Raw genomic sequence first — 24,591 nt, forward strand, 5'->3', positions numbered from 1 at the left:
ATTGTTGCAAGGTACTTTAAGTCTCCATTCCGATAAAAAAAAATCTGATATACCTTTCAAATATTTTCAGATTTGAATTCAGGGTCCTTCCTTTTTACGGTTTTTTTTAGTTAACCATCACGCCTATATTTATTATATGACCACCTACCAGCAAGGCATGACAATCATTAGAACCATTAATAAGTCATCCCATTTACGGTCATTTTTAATACCACACCACTCTTTAACGCTTGCTACCCACTTAGCAGGGGATCATCATTGAAAGGTTGATAAAGAAATCATTCCTAACACCTTTCAGATTCGAAATATATGCATCTATCTGACAAAAATACAGAGATCTTTCATGTGTTCTTGTGCGCAGCTTTTCTAATTAGAAATACCATGTTCCAAGATGTTGTATTCTACTTGATCTTTTCATCTAATTCGTGGCCTTCTCCTTCTGCGTGAGCCATCAGTTGGCTCACTTTTATATGCCTTTTGAGTTGGACATCCTCATCAATTCTCACTACATGACCTAGCCATAGTAGTCGCTGCAGCTCGACACGTCTGACAATGACGATGTCCGAGAATAAATGGTACAACACATGGTTCATTCGATGGGGATATTTACCGTCAACGCACATAGGCTCGTAGATCTTTCGGACAATTTTTCTCTCAAACATTGGAAGAGCTGCCTCATCTGATAGCGCAAGTACCCATGCTTCTGATCCATACACCAGCAGGGGCAGTATCAACGTCTTGTAGAGTGTGAGTTTGATCTGGCAAGAGGTGGTCTTGCTTTTGAGTTTCTTACTCTGACCATAGTAGCATCTGTTACCCAACACTATCCTTCTCAAAATTTCAAAACTGATGTCAATAGTTTTAATAATGGCCGTACCGAGGTACCTCGAAGCTGAAGTTCTCAAGTTCACACAGTTGGTCCGAGTCTACTGGACGTCTTGCGCGTTGATACCATCAGATTGGTCTTCTCGCCATTTACTGCCAGACCCACTTTGGCAAACTCCTCAATTTGTTCAAAGGTTGTTGTTACCGCTCGCAATGTTCGACCCATTATATCGATTTCATCGTCATATGCGAATAACATGTGTGGTTTGGTGTACAGAGTGTCATTTGTGTTCACCTTTGCCTCACGTATGACGATTTCCAGAAGGATGTTAGATCACGCGACAAACTGTCACCTTGTCTAAATCTTCGTGCGGTATTGAAGGGCTCTGAGAGGTCCTTTCCGATTTTAATTGCTGGCCTTATACCAGTTAAGTTATCCTACGTATCCTGCATATTAAATTTCAGGAATGCCGAAAGCAGACATGGCTTTAAACACCCCTGAACGGATAGAGCTGTAGAATACGGCATTATAGTCGACGAATAGGTGCAATGTGTCGATATGTTTTTCGTGGATTTTTTCCAGGATTTGGCTCCGAGAGAAAAACTGGTCAATGGTGGATCTGCTAGGTCTGAAGCCGGTATGGTCCAATAATGTCATTGACCATTGGCTTTAACCGTTCACACAGCACGCTGGATAACGCTTTATATGCGATTGGAGACTTATTCCTCTATAGTTGGCACATAGCGTCTTGTCTTCTTTTTTGTGCACGGGACACAGGATGCTGAGATTCCAATTATTGGACATGCATTCCTCTAGCCAAATTGTACAAATGAGCTGGTGCATGCTCCTGGACAGCATCTGACCAATGGTCTTGAATAATTCGGTACCTGCTGCTTTATTGTTCTTCAGTAGATTAATTGCTACGCTGACCTCATCTTGTCTAGGTGGTATACACTCTATACCGTCATATCTTTTTGGTGCTGGGGTATCTTCTTCACGGCCACTATTTGATACCATAAGCTTTTCAAAATGCTCCTTCAGGATCCTTAACACACTATCTGTATCTGTCACCAGTTTCCATCTTCATCTATATAGGAGGATGTGCCTGCGCCAAAGCCTTCGGTTTGGTATTTTACTCGTTGATAAAATTCCTTGACTTAGTTCTGACACTCGATTTGCTCCCGCTCACGTCTTTCTTGTTCAACATCTCCAAAATTGCGAATATTGCAAGGGGACGATATACACCATTTGCCTTAAGTGTTGGTAAATGTAAAAAGTTATTTATGGAGCGGGACTTTGCTAAAAATTTTTCAATATATTGTCATGAATGTTGAAAAATAACGTCGATGAAAATATGTTTCCATTCACAATCAGTACTATTGTGACTTAGGTTTATGTCTTAGCTAGATATACATATACTGATTTATAAACCACTTCATATATAGATGTCGCTTTGGATGTATGTATTATCAATACAATTTAATCCAGATAAGCGCAAGCTGTTTTATGGAACAAAATCTGTTAATTAAAACTAATTAAGTTTCTAATAATAAATCGCAGGCTAATTTATATTAAAATCTATATTTTAGGGTCTACATATAGACGAGTATTTTTTACAAGACAGCTACTGTAGACGAGGATTTCATAGCATAGAAGCATTATGTTTTTAGAAACTAAGGTCTAAGGTCTTATAGTAGGTACTATATAGGCTTATAAAAAAATAGCTCTATTCTCAAGCGTGGTATAAAAACAATATTTTTTGTGGTCTATCCTCAGACGTGGATTTAAAAACAGGCGTGGAGTTTTGTAAACAATATTTATTGTGTGCTGCTAATTGCTGTAGCTTTAAATATTTATTTTTAAATATTATTTAATATTTAAATATTTATTGAAGTCTATACTCAAATTTAGGCGTTGTTTTTAGGCAACGATAGATGACAGAACCATCACCTAGGAAGCGTTTTAGGTAGCCTTCTATATGAAGACTTTGTGTCTTTCTTCAAGAAAAATCGTTGGTCTTTCATAAGGAGTCCTATTGGTATTTCTTCTTTGAGAAACCCTTTTTTCGGTCTTCCATAAGATAACTTCTAATAACCAATCTCGGCATCGACATACGAGTATAAGGATTACATGAAATAGAAATGGCAGCAGATAGCATATCCCAGAGGAAAATAGCAACACTAAATAAGCAATGATCCCAACCATTTCAAAAAATTAGGCGTTGTTTCTACACATCGATAGATGGAAACCCTCCTACTAGGATAGACTACAGCAGTCAATCATCTCTCTATAATAAGTCTTCTGTAATAAGGATTCTACATTATTCTTCTTTGTGTTTTTCTTCAAAAATCGTTAGTCTAACTTCTAATATCAAACTTCGGCATCAACACATAAGGATAACATAAAATAGAAATAGAAGCAGATATCACCACACAGAGGAAAATAGCAACACTAAATAAGCTAGGATTTCAGCAGGCTTTAATCTTTTATGTGAAGTCTTCTGATCTTCCATAAGGATTTCTAGTGGTGAAATAACTTCTAATAACCAACTTCGGTATCAGTATATGAGTATAGCAAAAAATAGGAATGACTTGGAGGAGCGCCTCCAAGAGGAGAATATCAACACTAAATAAGCTGTGACCTCAGTCATTGTACAAAATTCATGAAGGTGTTGTTTCTAGACTACGATAGATGGCAGACCCTTCATCAAGGACATGCTACAGCAGTCCATAATATGTTTATATCTACATAGCTGAAATAAAAAACATTGTTAAACTCAATGACTAATCGAGTCTTTGGTCTTGTATAGGAAGTCTTCTGTATGATGACTATGTATTTTTTTCTTAAAAGAAAAACCGAGTGTCTTCCATAAGAAATCATATAGATGTTTCTTCATTGATAAACCCTTCTGAACATCTATTAAAGGATTTTTTTGTCTTCCGTAAGAAGAAAAGACCTTGTGGTATTCCATAGGAAAACATTCTGTGTGTTCTGTATGAAAATAACAATTATTGCTCTTCTGTAAAAGAACCGAACCTACCTACTTGTGTTCCATAAAGACATTTTGGTTTTTAATATACCTTCCGATCTTATTTAGAAGATTTTGTGCCTTCTACAAGTAGATATACCGATCTTCTTTAACACTTTATGGTCCAATGTTGCCCACAGGCAACAAAATGTTTCAGAGCTTATATTTATTATACGGCTAGTAGATATACATAGCTTATATTTATATACGGATTATCACAAGAAAAATCTAAAAAAATAAATTTTTGGTAAAGTTTTGAGTGAGCTTCTTAATCAAGAGAAGATGGTAAAAATGTGCACAGTACAAATTTGTGTATACAGTCCAATTTATTTCAATCGCTCCGTATTCGAAATGAACGAATTCTTCCATCCGATTTATTTTTGATTCTTGTAAAACAGAATATAAAGAATAATTTAAAACGTCGATTTTTTCGTCGATTTTGTATTTGGTTTTCTTGATATTGGACTTTTATTTTTCAGAAAGAATGCACTGTATCTCCAGAATGCAAGGACGTAGCGTGTCAAATTTTGTCCATATCCTAGCTAGGATAGTTGCATTAAATCTGTGAATAGAAAATTGTTCTACGATTACGGAAAACAATTCGGGGCTCAAAGGGTTAAGAATGCTTTCAGTAGCTCTACAGGTATACAAATAACTTTTCTTGTCACCTATAAGAAGATCTTCTTGTCACCTATATTAAGACATGTTTTCTATAAGAAGGCCTCTAGGTCTAGGTCTTTTAAACGTTTCGTTTGGTTACGAAAATTAACATCTACGTCAATGGATCCTGTAATCCTTTGGAAGTTACCATCCGCGGTACGGACACAGGATTTTGAGGGATTAAATCCAACAATTTGAGAAAAATCTTCGGTAGCTAAAGTGGATCCAATACAGGATATATTAGCCCCTGTTTCTAGCAATCCTAATTCGGTGAAATTCAAAAACTGGATTTTGGCATAAAATGTACGATCAGCTGGATTATTGACAATAGAGGATATTTTGAGGACTTTTAACGCCTTTTAAAATAATTTCGTAGTCGAATGGTGGAACGTTTCTGAGGCTTAATTAAAGCACAAATTCCGACACTAAAAATTTCATTTCGTTTTTTCATATAGGCATAATATCGTTCGTGGTATGGTCTAGTTGGGTAAAGGGATATCTTGGTTGGATAACCAGTACTGGGTTCACGAGGAAGAATATTAATTTTGGACTCATCTGGGGGTTTGGAATTTGAAGGATATTCAGAGCTGTGGTATATGAAGGATTTATTGTGGAATTCTGGCGCATGAAGTTTTTTGAGACCTTCTTAGCGGAACATTTATGGCAATTGGGCTTGTAAATATTCTTGGCCCCACAGCCATAGCAGAAAACTCTACGTTCCTGAACGCAATCACCCCAAAAATGATCTGTTCCGTCACAGTTCCATCAATGATAGACCTTAGTCGGTTGATTTACTGCCTCGACGCAATCAAAAGGGGAATCTTTTTGAAAATTCTCTTCTCCTACTTCAGCGACATTTCTACGAGCTAGTAAATTAGGACCTACTTGAGATTTGTTCATATAAATGCTTTTATACGAATCCGCAGATAACAAATTTTCAAGCATTTGAACGAGTCTTCGCAAGTGAGCTACAGACAAAATAGGCACGTATAACAGTTCGTGTCGTATATCAGGACGTAAATTCCTTACGAGGATTTCGACGAGCTCCTCTTCTTCGATTGTCTGGTTCATATTAAGAAAACCTTCTTGTCTTCTTCAAAGAACTTCTGGCTCCTGCAATTATATCTATCGGTCTTCTATTGGTTGACCTTCTGTACTTCAATAGGAAGTTTGTCGGGTCTTCTGTAAGAAGTCCTTTAGGCTTCTTATTTGGATCTTCTTATTGTCGGGTCTTAAAAATCAAGACAATTTGGTCTTAAATAGGAATCCCACTGGGTTATCTATAGGAATTCGGGTTCTTTTCTATAAGAATACCTTTTGGTCAAGAAGAGGTTCTTGTCTTAAAAAAAGTTGCAATAGTTTTTGAAAATCTGTACTACAAATGTACAAAAATTACAATTTAGGTAAACAATTTATGGGTGGAAGGTTTGTGCTCTCAAAATCCATTCACTTTGAAAAAACCATCGCTATCTTTGCGTTACATGGTCTTCTAAAATTCAAATCAAAATAACATACCTTCATCCTTATTCAAACATACCACAACAACAACAACAACACAACGCTTAAATGCCATTAACAAATTCCCTATAATTTCACATCTATCCACCCATATTTCCTTTAAGGTCTAGTTAAAAAAGTCAAAGTATTTCCCGCATACTCATATATACATTTTTGGGCTTCCATGCCGGATTGTTGCAATTTCGTCGAACAAGTTGAAACAAGTTCAATATCACGCGTCAACAACGATGTAACACAACAATAACACCCATCCACATTTTGTTGTTGCAGCGTAACCAACAAATTTCATAATTCATGGCAATGAATGCAATTACCTCATCTGAAAGTACAAAGCGAAATGAAAATCAAGAGACCAGAGAAGAAATATGAATGGAGCGCGAACAAGCGAATGAATGAACAGCAGGGGGGGCAGGCTGGCTGGTAGAGCTAAAAAGTCGTCAATAACAAGTACAACACCAACCAAGAAACCAAAGAAGGAAGGAAACAAAAGCAAAAAACGTTATAAAAATAAGAAGACCTTTCTCCTCAAAGAAAAAAAAACTAAATCATGTTCAGTTCGCATACCCACAGGGTATGATATGTGGTCCGATTTATTGTGGCGGCACACCTGTAATACTAATGCAAAACTCCCAATGCAATGGATAATTATATTTGTCAGTAACTTGCTTGTCGATATGGAAGAGAGGTTTTAAAATTGAAAGTTCTTGAAAAATTTAAAAAAAAACCTTCCCATAATATAAAACGAAATAAGGGAGATATTTAATATGACTTTGAACAACTCACCTCGAGATATTTCAACGGCGCCTGGACCTGAAAGAAAAAAATTAAATTTGTTTGTAAAAAAAGGTTTTTTTAAATATTTTAAAAATAAAAAAACAATATCTTGAAAATTAATATACATAATAAAATAAAAAATACCCATTGAATCACTTATTTTGGCTTCAAAAAATTTCAATTTCAATGTTACAGTTTTTCCGGATAATTTAACACATGTCAATGTCTCTTGTAAGTGGTAAACCTACAATAAAACAATTTCCATTCTTTTGTCTGTTATCATGAAAACGATGTCGCTGCTATTGTTTACCAAGACGTTATTTCCGCTGCGCTATTTAAATTGTAAACGCTGCATTTTTCTTTTCAAGTCAAGTTCACCTGTGCTTTATACAATTGGGGGGCTTGGTAGTGATAATATCACTCTTACTTTTCTCAAGCTAGATGTAAAACACAATGTGAGGAGGCGACGAAATTAAAACACTCTACTGAGAAAGATCTGAATTGAGGAATGTGTTATTTGTAGACCCACGAAAAATAGTTTTTTTTTTAAAAATCCATGCTTCTTGTTGACCCATTACATTTTTTTAATCCACGCCTTGAAATGGTATATAAAAAACCAACGCTTTGAATTGGTCTATAAGAAATATCTGCCTTGAAATTATCTACGCCTTGAAATGGTCTAGAAAAAAATCCACCCTTTGAAATTGTCTTCAAAAAATTCACGCCTTCGATGGGCCTTACAAATGTTCTTTAACAAATTCATACTTGCGAATCAGTAGTTTTCAGATCAGTAGCATTACGACACTACTGATCGTAGTGCGGGTTTCTTGATGGTGGTCTTTTTTGCTTTTGCTGCAGTTTGTAGGGAGTGGGCAATTCTCTGCCACTGTGCTTCTATATTATTATCGGGACAAGGGGTGATTTCGTCAAGCAGTTGGGTAAGTTGAGCGGTGTAGGGTGGTGCGAACCTTGTCTGCTTCAAGGTAGTGGCCGGAATCTATATTCGATCCTCGGATCGATCGAAAGTCTAAAACATTGGATGAATATCTTCCTTCTATCACATCATGATTAATTTGATATCTTGTTACTTGATCAGGAGAAATCCGGGTGCCCTTGCGTATATCGAGATGCTTGAATCTGGTGCTGCTAACTACAATGTTTTTTGCTGCCGCGAAGTCTATCAACCTCATGCCGTTGTCGGATGTTTCTTCATGAAGGCTGCATTTTCCGACGGTGGGCGAATAATATATTCCCTTCCGATTTTTGCATTAAAATATACCAGAAGAATTTTAAAGTTATGGCCGGGGCAGCGGACATATGGTATTTCTATGCGTTCGTAAAAATTACTTTAGTCTGTTCATCTTTTTCTTCCGTCGGAGCATGTGCGCAAATAAGACTAATGTAGAACAACTTCGCTTTTATACGGATTCGCTCATCTACTATAGTGAATGAAGACAATGTATTTTTCGTTACTTTTTCATAGTAGGAGGGGTTTTCCGATTGTGTGCAACTAACACGACGCCTCAGCCCAATTTTATAGTTCTTATGGGTGAACTCTCGGCCCATATCAGCTCACTATTTCAACGGATGATGAAGTGTAAGTGATTGCCATTTTAAAGCCAATCAGATCCGTTGATTGGTATCTATCAAACCCTACGTCACTCCGTATAGAAGTTCTGAAAGTCTTATTAATGCAGATCCGAACATGTTCTTGTAGAATTCAGTTAAACTAGAAGGAGAAACTTATTATAGACATTTCATATAGAAGGTCAGAAATTCTGTTCATAGAAGTCCAGACGGAACAACTCTAGTTTAGTAAAAACGATAAGATTTTTCTGAATTTCCAGAGGTAGGGATATCTTTATTTCTTGGGGGATATCTTTATTTCTTGGGGGACGTACTCGGTTATTTGACCCGGAAGTTCGGGTACCCTGTTATATCCGGTTCTACGGACCCGGTTAATAAAAAATCAATTTAAAGGTTATAAAAATACCTTTCCATTGAGTGGTGATATAATGGGGTTACCTCAAACCGTTTTGGATATACAGTAAAAAAACTGGGTTTTGGTCCCAGTTTCTTTTTTTTTTTTTTTTTTTTTGAAAAACTCCTAAACATCGTACTTGGGTCCATTATAGCCCCTCTCCAATCCCGACTCAGATTTATCTTTATTTCTTGGGGGATATCTTTATTTCTTGGGGGACGTACCCGGTTATTTGACCCGGAAGTTCGGGTACGGGTACCCTGTTATATCCGGTTCTACGGACCCGGTTAATAAAAAATCAATTTAAAGGTTATAAAAATACCTTTCCATTGAGTGGTGATATAATGGGGTTACCTCAAACCGTTTTGGAGATACAGTCAAAAAACTGGGTTTTGGTCCCAGTTTCTTTTTTTTTTTTTTTTTTTTGAAAAACTCCTAAACGTCGTACTTGGGTCCATTATAGCCCCTCTCCAATGCCGACTCAAATGATAGACCACAATTTACATGACAGAATCTCCTTTTAAATAGCATGGTTTTTGTTGGGTGGCCGGACGTCGGCCGGGATTTTAAGACTTTCATCTATGAACAGATACATACACCGGCTACGCGACAGAAACTCCTTTTAAATAGCATTATTTTTTTGTATTCGGCCTTTGGCCGGGGATTTAAGACTTTCTCCTATGGACAGATACCAACATCGGCTAGGCGACAGAATCTCTTGTTAAATAGAATAGTTTTTTTTGGGGTGACCGGCCTAGACTAGACTAGCTATTCGTCTAATAGAATATTGTTACGAATATAACTTTAGATTTAAGTTAATTTAGATGAATTCCGTTAATTTAAGAATTTGAATTGTAACGTAAATTTCTACTACGCAGTTTATTCGAATAACTTCACAACAACAACTACTGTATAGATTTTTCTACATCCTTCCATTTCCTCTTTCATTTTCTATTTTGTTATTGACGTACAATTCTTGTTAAACGTCATCATGGATGATCGCTTAATTCCTCTTTCTTTGTTACCCCCTCGCCTGTATATGTGTTGTTGTTATTGTTCAATCAATGTAAGTTTGTATGTGTTTGTTGCATTGGTAGATTGTTCGTAATCTAGGTGTTACCAGATCGTCTAGAAACTTCTCTAGCGACAGGCAAGGCTCATATAAATAGAGGAAATGGCAAGGCAGTTAGTCAGTTGTGAATCAGATCGCGAATTGAAACCGTCGAGTAAAGTAAAGTTGAGTCAATAAAATCATTGTAATATTCGTAATCAGAAAGAACCCGCATTTTATTTGGTACAAACTATACTGGGAAATAAAACAACGTCTACACGGGATTAAGTAAAATCCAAGAACGTAACAATATCATAAAGTATTTTGTCAAAATTTCCACGCCTTGAAAAAGTCTTTAAAGGTTAAAAGTCTTAAAAAGCCCACAACTTGCAATGGTCTTGAAAAAACGACGTCTTAGATGAGCCTTAAACATATTCTTAAAAAATCCAAGCCTTGGAATGGTCTTTAAAAAATAGTCATTGAAAAATCCACGCATTGGAATGGTCTTTAAAATATTCTTTAAAAAAATCACACTTATTGGTGTTCCTTAAAAAATATTATTTAATAAATCTTGACTCTATTTTTGTTCCCACGTCTGATGTTCGCAAATATTGTCGTTCGACTAAGTGCCTATAGTCTCCGGTATTTCTTCTTACGTGTTTTGTTAGTTACAACATTTATCAAGAGTACCGTAGGGTATACTTAAATGCCGTTCCCCCAACAACAATGGGTGCAGAAAATTAAGCTCTAAATTATAGAGCGGGACTGGTGATGTTTGTGGTAAATGTTTTGATGCCTCCCAGCAAATGTGTGTGTGTGTGTGTGTGTGAATCTCACGAAAGTAACAACAAAACATACACCCAATCCCGACTACCTTCCCCCACTTCTGTTTGCGTGATTTTTTTTTGTTGTAAAAACAAATTTTGCCAAATTACAAATAACGACGAAAACAAAGCCTACCAGAAGATAGTAGTCGCTTGGTATTGTGAAGTAGTAGAATATATAATTGGATCATTTTTCAATAATGTTAAATGCTGAATAATAGAGTATTTCATGATATGAAGATAATAATTTTCAAGGAGGATATGGGGAAATGACAGACCAACGGTATGCAAAAAACGAAGGTTTATAATTTATATAATTCGAAAAAGAAACAAAACAATTAGATGACGTCTATGTACTGTCAAATGTAACGTTGAATAATGTAAAAAAGTTTAATATCATAATTTTAATAATTTCAAAATTATTTACAAATAAATTATTATTAACAATTAAAAATAATTTATTAAAAAAATCCACGCCTTCTTTAAAAAATCCACGCCTATTGGGGCTGCATAAAAATGATTTTTTTTAAAAAATCGAAAAAATATTCTTTAACAAATCGACGACTATCGCAGTCCTTGAAAAAATATTCTTTAACAAATCGACGCCTATCGAAGTCCCTGGAAAAATATACTTTAAAAAATCGACGCCTATCACAGTCCCTGAAGAAATATTCTTAAAAAAATCCACGCCTATCGCAGTCCCTGAAAAATGTATTCTTTAAAAAATCCACGCCTTGTGTTGGTCCACGAAAAAAAATGTTATAAAATCCACGCTTTTGGTAGGCCTTGAAAAAATTTATGCTAATAAAAGAGTGAAGTAATTGACTGACTGACTTAACGATTCATCAACGCCCAGACGAAACGGCTGAAGCTAGAATCTTGAAATTTTGGTAAGGCTGGGTTTTTGGAAAGTCGTACTAGAACGATACGAATAGTACTAAATGAGATTTCATTTAAGCAGATGGTTTTGAAACCGTGTACTCATGTGTACGAAAAGTACTATATGGTACTATATTTGGTGCAAATTTATTTTGGAGGTATAAATCGAGCTGGAATCCTGAAATCCCGTCGGAGTGTAGGAATAGGATATGTACGTAGTTTTGGAAATTGTTTGTTGATGTGTACGGAAAGTACTAAATCGTACTATAATTGGTACAATTTGGATTTTCAGTGTAAGCAATTTATATTCATGGGAACTAAATGGTATTAAATTTGGTACAATTTTTTTAGGGGAACCAATTGTGCTAGAATCATGAAATTTGGAGTCATGATCACTGTTTAGATGTAAGATTGAAATATGTAACTGAAACGAAATATGTAACTGAAACTTGGATTTAGGATCACTGTGGGAGTGTAGGATTGGTGTATGTAGAACATTTTGTATTGGTAGTACTGTCTACTAAATTTGGTGCAATTTGTATTGTGGGATAACCCATAGAGTTGGAATCCTGAAATTTGGATTTAGAATCACTGTGGGAGTGTAGATTTAGGTTAAGTAGGAAGTTTTGGAAATTCGTACTACGGTGTTCTAAATTTGGTACAATTTGAATTGTGGGTGAACCGATACAGTTAGTATCCTGAAATTGAGATTTAGGATCACTGTGGGGGTGTAGGATTGAGGTATCTAGGAAGTTTTGGAAATTGGTACTACTGTGTACTAAATTTGGTACAATTTGAATTGTTGATAAACCGATAGAATTGGAATCCTGAAACTTGGATTTAGGATCACTGTGCGGGTGACGTTTTTGGTTAAGAAGGAAGTATTGGAAATTCGTACTATTTAGGAACACTGTGGGGGTGAAGGTTCGGTTCGAGTAGGACGTTTTGGAAATTCGTACTACTGTGTACTAATTTTGGTACAATTTGAATTGTTGGTAAACCGACAGAATTGGAATCCTGGAACTTGGATTTAGGATCACTGTGAAGGTGCAGGTTTGGGTTAAGTAGGAAGTTTTGGAAATTGGTACTACTGTGTACTAAATTTGGTACAATTTGAATTGTTGGTAAACCGATAGAATTGGAATCCTGATAGAATAAATCACTGAGGGGGTGTAGGTTTGGGTACTATTGTGTACTGAATTTGGTATAATTTAAATTGTGTGTGAACCATAAACTTGGAATCCTAAAATTTGAATTTGGAATCATTGTGAGGGCGTAGGATCGGGGTATGCAGGAAGTTATGTTGGATGGTCTTGGAAATAATGTGTGGTAATTTTGGTACAATTTGAATTTGGGTGAACCTTTAGAGTTCGAATCATGAAATTCGGTACCAAATGGTACTCAAATTTAATTTATGGTCGATATTAATGTGTGGATAGCTTAGTTTTTCGAAAAAATTCAGTTTTCTGTGAAAATAAAATAATATATTAATACATGTTTAAATATATCCTGCATTCGCTAACGAAGTAGCGGGCATATGCTATTATTATTATAAAATTAATTTTTCAATTTTTTATATATTTTTTATTATTATTTCTTTTTAATTTCAAAATGAATTCCCCCTTTTCCCCCACTGTAAATTGTCAATTATGTACTTTGAACTTAGTTTTAAAAAAAATAGAGTTATTAGAAATGTGTTTTTTTTTTGCGTAAAATTACTTAAAAATAGATAAGTTGATAATATGTCTGCTGGCATAGATTTACATCGTGCAACACTTTTCATTTCTATGACTTCATAGATAATATAAAAAAAATTATTTTCGCCTATTAGACCGTCTAAGCACCATCACATAATTTGTATAACATTTACGATTTGTTTTTATTTTTTTGACCTTTGCCATGAAGAAATGTGTAACTGTAATGCAATAAAAAAACAAATATTTTTGTTGTTTATTACATGCCCAATTTTGCACATGTTTTTTTTCATACAATAGGCTTTTTAATGGTACTTTAAAATAATATTACATAAAAAATACTTACAAAAATATGTTTTGAACAAATCGTTCATGCATTTCGGAATTTTGTTATTTTCCTTGTTGCGATTTTCCTGCCGAATAATTGGTTTATGAGGTAAATTATTAAATTATGAAAAGACGAACCAACTTCCAACAAATAAAATGAGGGAACAAAGGAACAAAACAATGAAATAACAACAAAATTTATTACTTCAACAACTACAAGGAAATGGAATGAAGGCATGCAAAAGAAAAATGCAAACGATGACCACGCCGCAATGATCATGTGAAACTCCAAATCAAAACAAAGTAAATGAAAATGGAGCGCAGCGAAACCCATGTTGTCCTGTTAACCAACATCAACGGCGTCGTCGTCATAGTCGCTTTCATTGAAAATTTAGTTTCATGGAATCATAGGCGGCATGAACTACCTGTCTTGTCCGACGCAATGGTCCGCATTCTCAAAACGCTCCAACAACGACAACAACTGGCTTGACAAGAATTCAAATACCAGCCAACGAAGCAGAAGAAGAAGAAGTTTTTCCCATCTGTTCTAAGCAAAAGAAAACAGCGGATTACGATTTTAGTTTGCCATAACCAGTGAAACATCGAACAAGAACAACAATAAACTGTGTGAAGAAAAAGTACAAATGTGCAGTTACAATATAGCAGAAAATTAATTTAAATAATTTTGAAAAAAATGTGGAAATTTTTTACATTTTTTGTGATTTTCAATGCGGAAGGTAAAAAAATAAAAAAAAAATAATCCTCCAAAGAAAGTTTATTTTTATTGTGTGTGATTTCTTTATTTATTTTCTCACATCTTCATCATCATCATCGCCGTGGTCGTCTGCAGCTCACGTTTATGTCTGGAATCGTTCCGATTGGAATATCTTTCTACAGCGTCATTTAAATATCGAACCGCTATATTGCCAGCTATTAAGAACGGATGCATGTCCGCATAAATATTTAACGTTTCAATTTTATTCCAAGTAAGTTGGCTACGTTAAGATAGATAACTGATTTACGGTAAACGACAAAATCACATACGAAACAAAAGACTTAAGACACAAGCACGACCATGTTGTTCAAATGATGGTCTGTTGTCTCGCACAATTGAGTGATTTTCGTGAGATAAACTGTACAAATTTTATATAGGAAAAAATATGTGAAATGAATGAACAAGTTTCTATATTTACCAAATAATAAAAAATAATTATATAAATTAAATACAATCAATGGAAATATCGAAAAAAAGCATTCTGCAATAAAAAAAAAACAAGACAAAAAAATGTTCGCACAATTTCTAAATGAACAATTACGAAATGTCGATATATCGAAATTTTCAGAAAATAGTGCTGTTGTCTATTTATAACGATTATCGCTTACTTACTTAACTGGCTTGTGACAGAACTTTCGTTCCGTCGAGCTTAAAAAAGATTTCCAAGCGCGTCGGTCTTTTGTGCAGTTTTTCCAGTTTGCAAGGCAATGTTGTCTTCCACTTGATATTTCCATCATATTCGTGGCCTTCCCCTTCTGCGTGAACCATCAGCTGGTTCGCTTTTATATGCCTTTTGGGCTGGGGCATCTTCATCCATTCTCACAACATGACCTAGCCAACGTAGTCGCTGCAGGTCAATACGTCTAACAATGTCGATGTCCGAGAATATCTGATACAACTAATGGTTCATTCGACGGAGATAACGTCAACGCAGATCGGCCCATAGATCTTTCGGAGATTTTTTCTCTCAAACACACCAAGATCTGGCTCATCTGCTTGCGTAAGTACCCATGCTTCAGATCCATATAATAGCACGGGTAGTATCAGCGTCTTGTAGAGTGTGAGTTTGATCTGGCGGGAGGAGGGCTGGCCAACACTATCCTTCTCCGAATTTCAAAACTGATGTCATTCGTTTTATTTATGGCGGTACCAAGGTATATGAAATGTTTGACTACCTCGAAGCTGTATTTCTCAAGTTCCACAGTTGGTCCCAGACTACTGGACGCCGTGCGCGTTGACACCATCAGCTTGGTCTTCTCGCCGTTTACTGCCAGAACCACTTTGGCAGACTCCTTCTCAATTTGTTCAAAGGTGGCTGTTACCGCACTCAATGTTCGACCCATTATATCGATGTCATCGGCGTAGGCGAGTAGCATGTTTGGTGTACAAAGTGTCATTTCTATTCACCTTTGCGTCTCGCATGCCCTTTTCCAGCAGGATGTAAAAGGTCACACGACAAACTGTCACCTTGTCTGAATCATCTTTCTGTATTGAAGGGCTACGATAGGTTCTTTCCTACTTTAACTGCTGACCTTGTGCCAGTTAAAGTTATCCTGCATAGCCCAATTAATTTTGCAGGAATGCCGAACGCAGACATGGATTTAAACACATCTGAACCGATAGGGCTATCGGATGCGGCTTTATAGTCGACAAATATGTGGTATGTGTTGATGTGTTTTTCGTGGGTCTTTTCCAGGATTTGGGGCAGAGTGAAAATCTGGTCAATGGTGGATTTGCCAGGTCTGAAGCCGCATTAGTATGGTCCAATGATGTCATTGACCATTGGCTTCAGTCGTTCACATAGTACGCTGGATAGCACTTTATATGCAATGGGAAGGAGACTTATTCCTCTATAGTTGACACATATCGTCTTGTCAATTTTTTTGTGCACGGGACACAGAATGCTGAGGTTCCAATAATTAGGCATGTATTCATCTAGCCAAATTGTACTAATCAGGTGATGCATGCTCCTGACCAGCATCTGACCACCAGTCTCGAATAGTTCGGCTGGTAACCCATAGGCTTCTGCTACTTTATTGTTCTTCAGCCGATTAATTGCTACCTCATCTCTTATTGGTTCTGGGGTATCTTCTTCACTGCCACTATTTGATACCAGAAGCTTTTCAAAATGCTCCTTCCAGATCCTCAACACGCTGTCTGTATCAGTCACCAGGTTTTCTTCTTCAACTCTACAGGAGGATGTGCCTGCTTCAAAGCCTTCGGTTTGGTGTTTTACTCGTTGGTAAAATTTTCGGTCTTCATTCTGACTCCTGTGTATCTCGATTTGTTCACGCTCACGTTTTTCTTGTTCTTTTTTCTGAAAACACGTTTCTTCTCTCTCCTTTTCTCCCGGTAATGCCTTCCGTCTATCACAACACGGTCAATTTGATTTCTCGTTGCTTGATCAGGAGAAATCTAGGTGGCCTTGTGTATATCGAGATGCTTGAATCTGGTGCTGCTAACTACCATGTATTTTGCTGCTGCGAAGTTAATCAACCTCATGCCGTTGTCGGATGTTTCTTCGTGTATGCTGAATTTTCCGACAGTGGGACTAAAAATATTTTCCTTTCCGATTTTTGCATTAAAATCCCCTAGCAGAATTTTAATGTCATGGTCAGGGCATATGCTGTTTCTAGGCGCTCGTAAAATATGTCTTTGGTCTGTTCATCTTTATCTTCGGTCGGAGCATGGGCACAAATGAGACTGATGTAGAAGAAACTTCGCTTTTATACGGATTATAGCAATTCGCTCATCTACTGGAGTGAATCTGGAGGCGAGGTCTTTTATGCTCCTATTAACCATAAATACGCAGCCACATTCACGGCTCTTTTCATGTCAGCTAAAATACAGGGCGTAATCATATGATTTACTTACGCCTTTCCATCGCATTTCCTGTAAGGCAATAATATCGGCTTTGTACTTCTCGGGTACAACATTGGGGGATTTGGTTTTCTTTTTCGTTGATTTTTCATAGTAAGAGGGGTTTTCCGTGTTTGGGCAACTAAACCGACGCCTCAGCCCATTTTGCTATAGTTCTTATGGGTGAACTCGTGGCACATATCAGCTCACTATTTCAATGGATGATGAAAATAATTACCACAGGTGACACCGCGGGGAGGTCGGTGTCTACAATTGAGATGCAAGAGGGACGAAGATAAGCCTGGACTTAACCATGTTAAAGCCAATCAGAGGCGTTGCTTGGTATCTGTCATCCCCTACGTCACCCTAACCTAACAGCATGCATAACATACAGCATGACAAATTATTTAAAAAATCCACGCCTAATACGTAGCATGAAAAAAATTATTTAATGCATCCGCACCTTATATTTAGCTTGAAAAAATATTCTTTATAAAATCCACTCCTTGAATTGGTCCTTGGAGCCCTTGAAAAAATATTCTTTAAAATATCCACGCTATATAATGACCCTTGAAAAATTATTCTTTAAAAAATCCACGCCTTGTAACCGTCCCTGAAAAAATATTCTTTAAAAAATCCACGCCTTGTAACCGTCCCAGAAAAAATATTCTTTAAAAAATCCACGCCTTGTAACCGTCCCTGAAAAAATATTCTTTAAAAAATTCACGCCTTGTAACCGTCCCAGAAAAAATATTCTTTAAAAAATCCACGCCTTGTCTGAGTCCCTGAAAAAATATTCTTTAAAAAATCCACACCTTGTAACCGTCCCTGAAAAAATATTCTTTAAAAAATCCACGCATTGTAACCGTCCCTGAAAAAATATTCTTTAAAAAATCCACGCCTTGTGTTAATCCTTGAAAAAATATTCTTTAAAAAATCCACGCCTTGTGTTAATCCTTGAAAAAATATTCTTTAAAAAATCCACGCCTTGTATTGGTCCTTGAAAAAATATTCTTTAAAAAATCCACTCCTTGTATTGGTCCTTGAAAAAATATTCTTTAAAAAATCCACGCCTTGTGTTAATCCTTGAAAAAATATTCTTTAAAAAATCCACGCCTTGCGTTAATCCTTGAAAAAATATTCTTTAAAAAATCCACGCCTTGTGTTAATCCTTGAAAAAATATTCTTTAAAAAATCCACGCCTTGTGTTAATCCTTGAAAAAATATTCTTTAAAAAATCCACGCCTTGTGTTAATCCTTGAAAAAATATTCTTTAAAAAATCCACGCCTTGTGTTAATCCTTGAAAAAATATTCTTTAAAAAATCCACGCCTTGTGTTAATCCTTGAAAAAATATTCTTTAAAAAATCCACGCCTTGTGTTAATCCTTGAAAAAATATTCTTTAAAAAATCCACGCCTTGTGTTAATCCTTGAAAAAATATTCTTTAAAAAATCCACGCCTTGTGTTAATCCTTGAAAAAATATTCTTTAAAAAATCCACGCCTTGTGTTAATCCTTGAAAAAATATTCTTTAAAAAATCCACGCCTTGTGTTAATCCTTGAAAAAATATTCTTTAAAAAATCCACGCCTTGTGTTAATCCTTGAAAAAATATTCTTTAAAAAATCCACGCCTTGTGTTAATCCTTGAAAAAATATTCTTTAAAAAATCCACGCCTTGTGTTAATCCTTGAAAAAATATTCTTTAAAAAATCCCCGCCTTGTGTTAATCCTTGAAAAAATATTCTTTAAAAAATCCACGCCTTGTGTTAATCCTTGAAAAAATATTCTTTAAAAAATCCACGCCTTGTGTTAATCCTTGAAAAAATATTCTTTAAAAAATCCACGCCTTGTGTTAATCCTTGAAAAAATATTCTTTAAAAAATCCACGCCTTGTGTTAATCCTTGAAAAAATATTCTTTAAAAAATCCACGCCTTGTGTTAATCCTTGAAAAAATATTCTTTAAAAAATCCACGCCTTGTGTTAATCCTTGAAAAAATATTCTTTAAAAAATCCACGCCTTGTGTTAATCCTTGAAAAAATATTCTTTAAAAAATCCACGCCTTGTGTTAATCCTTGAAAAAATATTCTTTAAAAAATCCACGCCTTGTGTTAATCCTTGAAAAAATATTCTTTAAAAAATCCACGCCTTGTATTGGTCCTTAAAATATTCTTTAAAAACTCCACGCTTTGTAATGGTCCCTGAAAAAATATTCTTTAAAAAATCCACGCCTTGTATTGGTCCTTGAAAAAATATTCTTTAAAAACTCCACTCCTTTTAATGGTCCCTGAAAAAATATTCTTCAAAAAAACCACACCTTGTATTGGTCCTTAAAAATGTTCTTTAAAAACTCTACGCCTTGTATTGCTCCTTGAAAAAATATTCCTTAAAAATCCAAGCCTTGTGCTAGGCATCGATTTTTTTTTTTAAATTCGAACAATTTTTTTTAATTAATTTATAACATATACCCCGAATGTTGTAACAATGCAAATCAAAAGACTTAAGACACGAACATGCACTCAACAGCCAAACAACGATTTCCCACCCTGATATGGAGCAACAGCAACATAGTTTACAACATATGCGCTGCTGCGGCTCCAATGCTGGCAACCCACGTAATAACATTTTCAATTACAATTCACATTTGTTGGAATATAAATGAGAAGAAGAAGAAGAATGTAATCCGACACAACAAAAGAAACATAATTAAAACACATGTCTATTTGAATTAAAACATAAAATCACAAAGCATAAAGCTACTGTGGAGGTACACCGATTACAAACATGCTAAAGAGCAAAGTAACACAACATCACACCAAAATGTAATAATTAAAAAACATGACAGAAGCCACAGAGACAACCCCAAACAACTGCTGTCATCATGCCCAAGAGACACTCAACATTTCATGTATTGCCTATGGTCATGATTTTATTAAATCAAAATCCAACAAAAAATAAAAACGAAACTTCACTCAGAAGTCAAATAAAAGCCATTGAAAGATCATCGAGACAACGATTTGAGCCAATTTAAGCGAAATTGAGTTGAAGTTGTTTTCAGAGTCGCGAAATGGAAACATGCTCAAACCCCCGTTGGCACCAGTCGGTCATGTGTATCACATATTTATTTTTATATTTGCGAATCTTGCGAGTGGGGGGAAGTATATTAAGATGTGGTCAAAACAAAATAACAAAGAGTAAAATATGACACAGTTGCTGTTTATGAATAACGTGATTTTGGCAATTCGACCGCTTGCTGCTGTGGAAGTTTTAGCAAGCAATCAATCAATTGGAAATTATGAATAAACTATAATTAGTTGGAGGTATTATTCCATTCCAAACATTCACTTTACGAGGGATGGTTGTTTTTAGTGACTTATAACACATGGTAATACTAGAAAAATTACACACTTTAGTCGAATATATGTCACTATGTATCGACAGCTGGCCCCTATAAATGTCAAAGAAAAAATATTATTTAAAAAATCCACGCCTATTACAGTCCTAGAAATAAATTATTTAAAAAATCCCAGAAAAATTTTATTTGTAAAATCCACGCCCATTACAGTCCTAGAAAAAATTATTTGAAAAATCAACGCCTATTATAGTCCCAGAAAAAAGTATTTTAAAAATCCACGTTTATTATAGTTCTAGAAAAACATTATTTGAAAAATCTACGCCTATTCTAGTCCCAGAAAAATATTATTTGGAAAATCTACTCCTATTATAGTCGTAGAAAAAAATGATTTAAAAATCCACGGCTATTCTAGTCCTATAAAAAAAACTTAAAAAATCCTCTCCTATTCTGGTCCTAGAATAAAATTTCTTGGAAAATCCACGCCTACTAGTCCTAGAAAACAACATTCTCTTCCGAAAAAAAAGATAAATTTTTTAAATATCCACGCCCACACAATCCTTTCTACTGATTTTCTGTCTTACATAGAGAAAAGTCTTTTGGTCTTCTATGATATTTTTATGTCTGAATATGTTATGTAGTTTGTGGAGATCTACGGAATAACTGTCCAGAGAGTCGAGTAGGGTCGATTTCTTAGTGAATTAATTATTTATTTGTTTAATTGTGTCCGATTGTGAGGGAGATACCAAAGATGACTTGATTTAGACTTGGTAAAGATAATTCCGATCCTTTCGCTTTACTGAACATTTTTAACATTTGAGGGGGGCGGTACTAAAAGCTGTGAACCAATTAGCCCCATAGTCGGACTTTATATAGGTTTGGTTAGGTAAGGTTTTCAAAGTTAGTTTCAAATCGGACATTCCATTCGCCTAACATTGGACATTTAGTGCATTCAGTACTATTCGTACACATAAATTTGAATTTCCAAAACTGTCTCTATAACTCAATTCTACACTTCAACACTAATCTATGTTACAAATCACATCTATGTTACAGCTCTATCCATCCACCCAAATCTAAATAATACCAAATTTAGTACCATTTAGTACTTTTCATACTCATAAATAATCATAATACCACCAGAGCCCAAACTGTACCAAATGTAATACTTTTCGTACTCATAAGTACGATTATGTTAATCTATCTTAATCATGCTTTCAAATGCTTTCAAAGTTCTATCTGCTCGCCAAAATCCAAATTGTACTAGATTTTGTACCATTCTGAACGTTTCGTACCCATATTCCAAAATTATCTAAATCGTTCACTCCAAATTGTGAATTTGGAGTACTAAATTTGGTCCAAATTGTACCAAATTTAGTACTTTTCGTACCCAAAAGGACGAATTTCCAAAACTACCTCAGTCGTGCACGCCAATAATAATCTTTAGTCCACATTTACGGACTCCAGCTCTATCCGTTTTCCAACATCCAAATTTAACAAAATTTAGTACCATTTTTTACTTTTCGTGAATGTAAGTACGATTTTCCAAAACGTCCACAAGTCTACACTCCAACGGTAATATCAATTTGAAATTTAAGGATCCAAAACCTATCCGTTCTCATAAATCCACATTGTACTATATTTAGTACCATTTAGTACTTTTCGTACTTATGAGTTCAAATTTCCAACACTGTCTCCATACTGTACTCCAACAGTAATTTTATTTTCAAATATAAGTTTTCCATCTCTCTCCTTTCACTTAAATCTAAATTGTAATAAACTTAGTACTATTTAGTACACATAATTACGCATTTTCATAACTATATCCATGTCTTAATTTTAATTCCAAAATTTTAGTGCTTCTCATATCCATAAGTACGACATTCCATTCTACCTTAATCCTGTAATTTTTCATTCCAAATTTAAGTTTTCCATATCTATCCGTTCAATCAAATCTAAATTGTACCAAATTTACTACCATTTAGAACACATAGTGACGAATTTTCAAAACTAATGACATATCTCAATCCTGCACTCCAACTGTAATTTTAATTCAAATCAGGATCTCAGCCCTATCCGTTCAGCCCAAAACAAATTGGTACCATTTAGAACTTTTTGTTTCTATAATTGAGAATTTCCTAAACTACCACAATCCGATACTCCAACAGTAATTTTTATACCAAAATTCTGATGTTCGGCTCTATCCGTTTACACATAATTAAGTTGTATTAAATATAGTACAATTTAGTACACATAAGTACTATGCTTCCATCTCTCCACCTCTCTCCGTTCACTCAAATAAAAATTGTACCAAATCTAGTGCCGTTTAGTACTATTCGTGCACATAAAAAGGAATTTCCAAATCTGTCTCTATAGATTCATCCTCAACAGTAATACTGATTCCTAATTTCAGGTTTTTAGCTCTATCCGTTCACCCAAAATCCAAATTGTACTACATTTAGTACTTTTCGTACCGATAATACGAATTACCTAAACTACCTCAATCATACACTCCAACAGTTTCCCAATTTCAAGACTCCAGCTCTCAAATTTAACTTGTACCGAATTTAGTACCATTTAGTAGTTTTTTCACCAAAGTACGATTTTTAAGATTATCTCAATCCTGTACAACAATAACAATCCTAATTCTTACTTTCAAGATTTCATATCTATACGTTCAACTAAACGCAAATAGTACCAAATTTAGTATCACAACCTATATTTCAAGATTGTGGTTATATACAATACATATATACAATTAGAACTAAATTTAGTAAAGTTTAGTACTTTTCGTACACTTAAAGGTCGTATTTCCGAAACCCATTTTGTATATCTTTCCAGATTTCATAGCTCAGGAGCTAAAGGTCGACCACAAAAATTGTTTTAAACCATTTACACAAAGCTGGATACAAAATAAAGCTCGATTTTTCGGTTCCACACCAATTAACAGACTGGAGATGAGGAATGGATCACATACGATAACCCTGTACGAAAACGATCATGGTCAAAGAGCGGTGAAGCACATCAAACGGTGGCCAAACCAATAAAAACGGCCAGGAAGGTTCTGCTATGCATTTGGGGGGACTGGAGGGGGATTATTTATTATGAGTTGCTTCCATATGGCCAAACGCTGAATTCTGATCTCCACTGTCAACAACTGAACCGTTTGAAGATAGCAATTGACCAAAAACGGCCAGAGTTGGCCAACAGGAGAGGCGTCATCCACCAGGACAACGCTAGGCCACACACATCTACAGTGACTCGCCAGAAACTTGGGGAGCTTGGTTGGGAAGTTTTAATGCATCCGCCAGTCAGTTCGGACTAGGCACCAAGCGATTATCATATTTTTCATGCATTGCAAAATTTCTTTAGTGATAAAAAATTGGTACCTAGGGAGGATTGGGAAAATCGACTACTAGAGTTTTTTTTTGCAAATAGAAAGCAGAACTTCTATGTGAAGAGAGGCATTATGAAGTTTCCTTTAAATTGGCAACAAATCATACAACTAACAGAGCATATTTGTATTAATTTCTCTTTCGAGATGAGCTACATGATCGAAGTTGCAATGAAAAGGGAAGCCAGGGAGATACTATATTCCCACCATTATGCGACGCGTTTCAACGTTGTTTAAGCGGCTCATCAGGCATATTGGACAATGTGACTTACAAATGTCGTTACTTGATAAGTTGTATTTATGTCGAATATTGTTGCGAAATTGCATCTACGAATTAAATTCAACCGTGTCATGGTTCGGACATTTGGCATCACACCAGAACATTCCTTTTCAGAGCAGATTTTTCTTGTAGTGACGCACTTTTTTTCCATGCAGACTATAATCTTCAATGGTCTACAACTGCATATTGTGCAAGTTTAGCAAGATAAGGAGGTGACTTTGCACGTTAAGGCGCCGGACAACAATCAACAGATTCCATGGGAACCAGGGTTCAAATCCTAGCGGGCTCAAGCTGAATTTTTGAGTTTTATGCCTCTTTCCGATATTCCGAAGCGTGTTAAATAAAGTCATATAGTTCATATAAAATAAT

The 24,591-nt window shown here is 35.5% G+C and overlaps 1 protein-coding gene across 1 annotated transcript in view; it reads right to left on the bottom strand.

Annotated features, from left to right (window-relative positions):
* LOC133324346 (protein phosphatase 1 regulatory subunit 14B) overlaps positions 1-24,591 on the bottom strand; it is a 153,504-nt gene that overhangs the window by 46,010 nt on the left and 82,903 nt on the right. The window lies entirely within an intron of this gene.

Source organism: Musca vetustissima, unplaced genomic scaffold, assembly GCF_032173495.1.
Source record: "Musca vetustissima isolate MV318-11 ecotype Yass unplaced genomic scaffold, APGP_CSIRO_Mvet_v1 utg39023, whole genome shotgun sequence".
Classification (NCBI taxonomy): Eukaryota; Metazoa; Arthropoda; class Insecta; order Diptera; family Muscidae; genus Musca; species Musca vetustissima.